Raw genomic sequence first — 6,896 nt, 5'->3', positions numbered from 1 at the left:
CCACTGCTCAGGCCACTGAGTGGGTGGGTACCACCACGGAATGGTCTTAAACTGTCTTTTAAAAAGTGGAAATAAGGTTGATGGAAAATAAACAATGCATTTCATAAGAAAAAAAATGGTTTGTTTTCTTCTTTCCATTGTTGTACATTGTCTTCCCCTTTCCCTTCCCCCTCCCGAGCCCTCCCCACAATGCACCCCTTGTTCTAGATTGTTGTCATACATATAATGCCTAATCATAAATTCATTTTGGACAGTTCTTCCCTTCATCTGATCTAACGCAGTGTTCATTATCTATCCATTCTTTTCCCATTCTCTCCACTACCCCCATTATGTCTGTCCTATTTTATAACAGTGGTGTTATGCAGTATTTTTCCTTTTGTGAGTTATTGCACTCAGTGTAATATCCTCCAGGGTCCCCATGTTGTGTAATGTTTTACAAGTTCATTGTTTTTCAGTGCTGCATAATATTCCACTGTGTGATTGTACTATAGTTTTTCTACCCATTTGTTTGTTTATGAATACTTGGGTTGATTCCATATTTTTGCTGTTGTGAATAAAGCAGCAATAATCATGGGTGTGTATACATCTGTTTGGGCTGTGGCTCTGGTTTCTTTAAGCTACCAGTAGTGCAATTGTTGGGTCAAATGGTCTGTCTACTTCCAACTTTTTGAGAAAGTAACTTCCATAGTGAATTCACATTTTACACTGCCACCATCAATGAAGAAGAGTTTCAATCTCTCCACATCATCACCAGTCTCTGTTGTTAGCGGTTTACTGAACTTTGCTATTATTGCTAGGGTGAGATGATAGCTCATAGTTGCTTTAATTTACATCTCTCTGATGGCTAGGAATTTTGTACATTTCTTCATGTGTTTATCATCTGAATGGCACTTTAGTGGAGAAAGGTTTCATCGTGGATACACAATCAACACCTTTGGTAACAGCAGTAAGGAGATTAGGAGAAATACTGCATTGGGTAATTTTTTGTCAAGTACATCTCCAAATTACTCATGAGCAATGATGTCAGTTTGAAGACTAAGGTATATCTGATTCAGGCCATGGCCTTTTCAATCACTTGCTATCCATGTGAGAGCTAGGCAATGAATAGGATGACAGAGAAAGAACTGATGCCCTTGAGCTGTGGTGCTGCATACGAGTACTGAGTATACAATGGTCTGCCAAAGGAACAGAGATTGAACTTGGGAAAAGTGCAGGCAAAATGTTCTGTGAAGGCAGGAATAGTGAAGCTTCATCTCACATACTTTTGCCATGTTGATAGGAGAGGGTATTCCTTGGAAAGAGATATCATGTTTGAAAAGGTGGAAGGACAAAGAGATAAAAACCCTCAAAAAGATAAATTGACAAAGTGATGGTAACAATAGGTTCAATTGTATCAGAAATAATGAGGATAGTACAGAATAGGGCAGGGTTCAGATCTGTTGTCCATAGGGTTGCTAAGAGTCATTGTTGACTTGATGGAATCGAACAATAACAACTTTATAAAGAGAAGAGTGTTAGCTCTCTTTGGGGAATATATGCTGCTGTTGTTGTTGTTATGTGCTGTCGAGTCCCTTGCAACTCATAGCAACCCTATGTACAACAGCCCTAAACTCTGCTTTGTCCTGTACCAATCTCATTGTCCCTGACACACCCATCCCAATTACCCCAGTCACTGAATCAACCCACCTCCTAGAGGGCCTTCCCCTCCTGCGCCTGACCTCCACCCTCCCAAGCGTGATGCCCCTCTCCAAGGACCGGTCTCTCCGTACAACATGACCAGAGTATGTCAGACGAAGTCTCAGAATCCTTGCCTCCAAGGAACAGCCCTGTTTAACCCTCTCCAGGATGAATCTGTTTGTTTTTTTAGCAGTCCATGGTACCCTCAATACTCTTCTCCAACCCCAAAGCTCAAAAGCATCAATTCTCCTTCTATTCTCCGTAGTCATTGTCCAACTCTCTGATGCATAAGAAGTGATTGCAAAGACCATGGCTTGTATCAGATGCACCTTAGTCTCCAGAGAGACACCATTGCTCTTCAGTACTTTAGAAAGGTCCCTAACACCAGACTTGCCCATCACAATACGTCTTTTAATTTCCTGGCTACTGGTGCCAAGAGTGTTGACTGTGGAGCCAAGCAAACTAAAGCTGTTAACAACCTCAATCTCTTCACCATCCATCCTGATGCTGTCTGTTGGTCCAGTGGTGAGGAGAATCTTTGTCTTCTTGACACTGAGCCTCAATCCATATTGGAGGCTGCAGTCTTTGACCCTCTGCAGCAAGCCCTTCAGGTCCTCCTCACTTTCAGCAAGCAGGGTTGTGTCATCTGCATAACACAGATTGTTCATAGATCTTCCACCAATCCTGACCCCACATTTCTCCTCATGGAGCCCAGCCTCCCAGAAGATCTGTTCTGCATACAGGTTGAAAAGGTATGCAGACAGGACACATCCCTGTCATAAGCCCTTCCCAATTTTGAACCATGCAGTGTTTCCTTGCTCTGTTCTGACGACTGCCTCTTGGTCCAAGTATAGGTTTCTCATTAGCACAATCAAGTGTTCTGGGATTCCCATTCTTCTCAGAGTCAGCCTCAGTTTGTTATGATCCATACAGTCAAACGCCTTTGCATAGTCAATGAAACACATATAGACATTCCTCTGGTATTCCCTTCTTTCAGCCAAGATCCATCTAAGATTAACTACAGTATCCCTAGTACCACGACCCCTTCTTAACCCAGCCTGGACTTCTGGCAGTTCTCTGCTATTGTGCTGTTCCAGTCATTTTTGGATAATCTTCAGTAGAATCTTGCTTGCATGTGAAATCAATTATATTGTTCTATAGTTTCCAATACTCTGTTGGGTTACCTTTCTTTGGAATGGGAACAAATACAGATCTCTTCCAGTCAGTTGGCCAAGTGGTTGTTCTCCAGATATCTTGACACAACTTGGTGAGCACGTCCAGGGCAGCATCTGTTAGCTGAAATATGTCAATTGGTGGGGATCCAAGATGGCGGCAGAGGCAGAGACAACGTGGTGAGCAGCAGGAACAGTGGACCACTTGGAGCAGGGCCACTAAGTCCTTCTACAGACCTCTGTTTATTGATAATTGAACAGTTAAACAGTTGATGACTGGTCTTCAGTGAAGATTGAGGCTCAACAACAGGAATTCAAGGATTCCCAAGTAGGAATGGGTTTGCTCCCTTTCCTATAGGTAGCCTTAACACTGAGTTTTACACCAGACCTGACCTTGAACCCAGTGCCAGTGACAAAAAGGAAATACAACTGCCAGCTAACGAAGCAAAGGAGGATGGAGCCTCTGGGTTCAACCAGCCATCCCCACTGGGCCCACCTGGGAAAACACTTTGCAGTCCAGAGGGGAGCAAATGACAGGAAAATATCTTCTAATAGAACAAGAAGGCAAGCAGCTTTAACCCAAGATCAACAGTAAGGTGATAAAGTGTCCTCCCTTTCCCCCTTCACATCAATGCCCCTATTCAGCATGAAGAAGCCAGAGAGTCTGCATCCAGTTCCCAAATCAATAAGACAGTTGGTTTAATTGCCATTGGAAAATGTTTACCATTCCCCTGTACCATCTGGTCCCCACTGGATCCTTTTAATTTCCTTCACCTTCTCCCACCACCAACCAAATTGTGCAGCTCTGCAACTGCACCCCTGCCCATCCTCACCCTTCTGCCCCCAGCCCTCACCTCCTTGTACCCCCATTATGTTTTTCCCAATTAAAAAAAAACAACACAGCAAATCTGTTTGTACAAACAAAAACAACCCGACAATATGTATTATTGGAATAGTGCCAAATTAGTTTGTGGCATTAGTATTAGATTTTAAAGCATTGTTAATGTTGGTCATATTTTGCTGTTTTTTAGCATGATGATAGTGAAGTTTGTAGAGTTGCTATCTGTGGTTTTCCATACCTTCTTATTTGTACTGTTTGATATGGTGACCACTAGGCACAAGTGACTACATAAATTTAAGTTTACATGAATTAAAATAAGAAATTTTGCTCCTTAATCAAACTAACTACATGTGCCAGAATGGTTTTTTGGACAATAGTTGGCTTGTTTTGGTTTTTTTTTTCTCTAAGGAAATTATAAAAAAAGTCAATTGGTATATCATCTATTCCTGGGGCCTTATTTTTTGAAAGATTAGTGCATCTATTGTTGTATATGTTGTTATGAGTCATGCTCGACTCGAAGGCAATCAACAACAACATGCACAAGGCTTTTTTAAGGTACTGGCATTACATAGATTAATGAGATTTCCAGATCATGGTCCTAGGCATTTAGAGTCTACATAAAATTGTGATAATAAAATAAGACCTACAAAAGTGAACAAAATCTTAAAGTGTTATGCCAACCAATGAGTACATTAAAAATTAGAGATTAGGGTTCTTAGTACGTGAAACACTATAATATTTACGAAAAAGAAGAAAAGAAACATGCTTTGGTTTATTTATGATAACAGAAGAAGGGGGGAAACAATGAAATTACATATAAGGACAGTACTGGGTGGAAGGTGTGAGCCAGAAGTGATGATTAGATACAAGTCATGTCTCATGAGACTGAAAGTTCTTCTAAAGAAATGGGAGGGAATGCCCAGAGTAAACCTATGGCAACAAAGGATGAGAGCTATGCGTAATTACACACAGAAAGGGAAGTCAATCAGAAAACTTCTTTTTTTTTTTTTTAACTTGTATAGTTACAAACCAGGCAGGATTACAATTACAGTTATGTTGAACAGTTTGTGTTTATGGAGTACTTTTATTATTCCTATAATTTAACTAGGAAGCAGTATTTGGATAGTAAAGGAATGATGAGTCATTTGTCCTTTTAGAAGGAATATCTTGTCTCCTCTCAGAAGTGTTAGTTGTTGTTGCTGTTAGTGTGACTTTTAGTGGCCCTGTGAACGACAGATCTGATTCTTGTCCTATCCTCTCATCTTACTATCTCAGATATGCTTGAACCCATTGCTGCAGTCATCAGGTTAATTTACCTCTTTGGGGGTCTTCCTCTCTTTCGCTGTCTCTGTACCTTCAAGCATTATATCCCTTTCCAAGGAATAGCCTTTCCTAGCAACATGTCCAAAATGTGAGACATCAAGCTTTGTCATTTTTGCTTCCAAGGAATGCCTTACCTGCATCCCTTCCAAGAAATATCCATTTGTTCTTTTTTTTTTTTAAAAGGAAACTAAAGAAATTTTATTAAGGGGCTCCTGGGAAGGATTCCTTGGTCTAGAGAGAGAGATAGACCAGAGGAAAACCATACCTTAAGGTTCATTAGGGCAGGGTTTTTATAGTAAGGGTCTTTAGGGAGAGAAAAGAGGGACATTTCGTTGTGGTTTAGCCAGGTGGGTGGTCTTCTTAGGAGGGCCATTTGCTCTTTCGACAGTCAACTGACAGACGTTTGGCACTTCAGGACTTTTCTTCAACACCAAAACTCAAAGGCATCAATTCTTCTTCTGCCGTTCTTATTCATTGTCCAGCTCTTGATGCATAGCAAGTGATGGAAAAGACCACAGCCTGAATTAGGTGTGCATAAGTCTTCAAACTGACATCATTGTCCTGCAGTATTTTCAGTCCTCAAACCAAAAATCTTTCTTATTTTTGAATTTTTTTATTTTGAATTCTTTTACTTATGTTTGAAGTAGTTCCATTTTGGGAAGGCATTCCAGAATTTTACATTACGTGTTTTAACAAAGAAAAGCATTACTGGAAATCCCCATGTCATCACTGACATTGTCTTCAACCAATGGGGACACAGGGAGAAGCAGCATCACTTGTCTCCAGTAGATCTATCTATGAAAGAGGTCTGATCCCAGGCCCTAAGGAGAAGGTGCAGGATGATTGGCATGTGATACAAGGAACATCTGGCAATTTCTTTTCATGGAATGAAACAAGATGTGGTAGTGTGGACAGCTAAGTGACCACATTTTGCAGTAATGCAACAGTTGAGAGTGAGGATCTAAGTATTTAGTGTTTGAGGTGGAGGTACTTAAAATTTTCTTATGCATCTATGGTATATCTCTGGCAAGTTTTTAAATAGAAATAGCTTCAATGCTGGATTCTCCTACTGGCTAAGCACAAGCACTTTTTTATTATTATTATTATTTTTGTGTGCGTGTACCGTCAAATCAGATCTGACTGGTACAGGAGGAGATTGCCCCTCCTTCCCCGGCAGAGCATCTGGTGGATTCGAACTGTGCACCTCTGGAATTGTAGTTGCAGCTTCTTGCCACTAGGCCACCAGAGCTCCCCTTGCACAAGCACTTTTGATGAGAAGATAAACATAGTGAAAAACTTCATGATCCCACCTGCTGTCATAATACACTTTGAAAGAGAATCACATAATCACTCACTAATTACATTTCCTCTCCCCTATCACCACTTTCTGACATAGCACCTCATTAAATTACCATAACAGATTTGCATTTTGTTGTTATGTGCCATTAAGTCACATGCAACTCATAGCAGCCCTATGTATAGCACCTCTGAACCCTGCTCTATCTTGAGCCAATTTCACTGTCTCCAAACACACCTATCCCCATTATCCCAGTCACTGAGTCAGTACATCTTATCCAGGGTCTTCCTATCCTGTGCTGTCTCTCCACCCTTCCAACCGTGATATCCTTCTCCAAGGACTGGTCCCTCCTTACAGCATGTCCAAAGTAAGTTAGACAGAGCTTCAAAATTCTTGCTTCCTTAGAAGAACCATGACCAAGTGGGATTCATAACAGGTATGCAAGGATGGTTCAACATAAGGAAAACAATCAATGTAATTCATCAAATCAACAAGGCAAAGAACAAGAACCATATGGTCCTATCAATTGATGCAGAAAAAGCCTTTGATAAAATCCAACACCCTTTCATGATTAAAGCACTCAACA

This window comes from Elephantulus edwardii, unplaced genomic scaffold (assembly GCF_000299155.1).
Source record: "Elephantulus edwardii isolate Elephantulus edwardi_28Jun2011 unplaced genomic scaffold, EleEdw1.0 scaffold00017, whole genome shotgun sequence".
Lineage (NCBI taxonomy): Eukaryota > Metazoa > Chordata > Mammalia > Macroscelidea > Macroscelididae > Elephantulus > Elephantulus edwardii.
Note: the sequence above shows the minus strand (reverse complement) of the source record.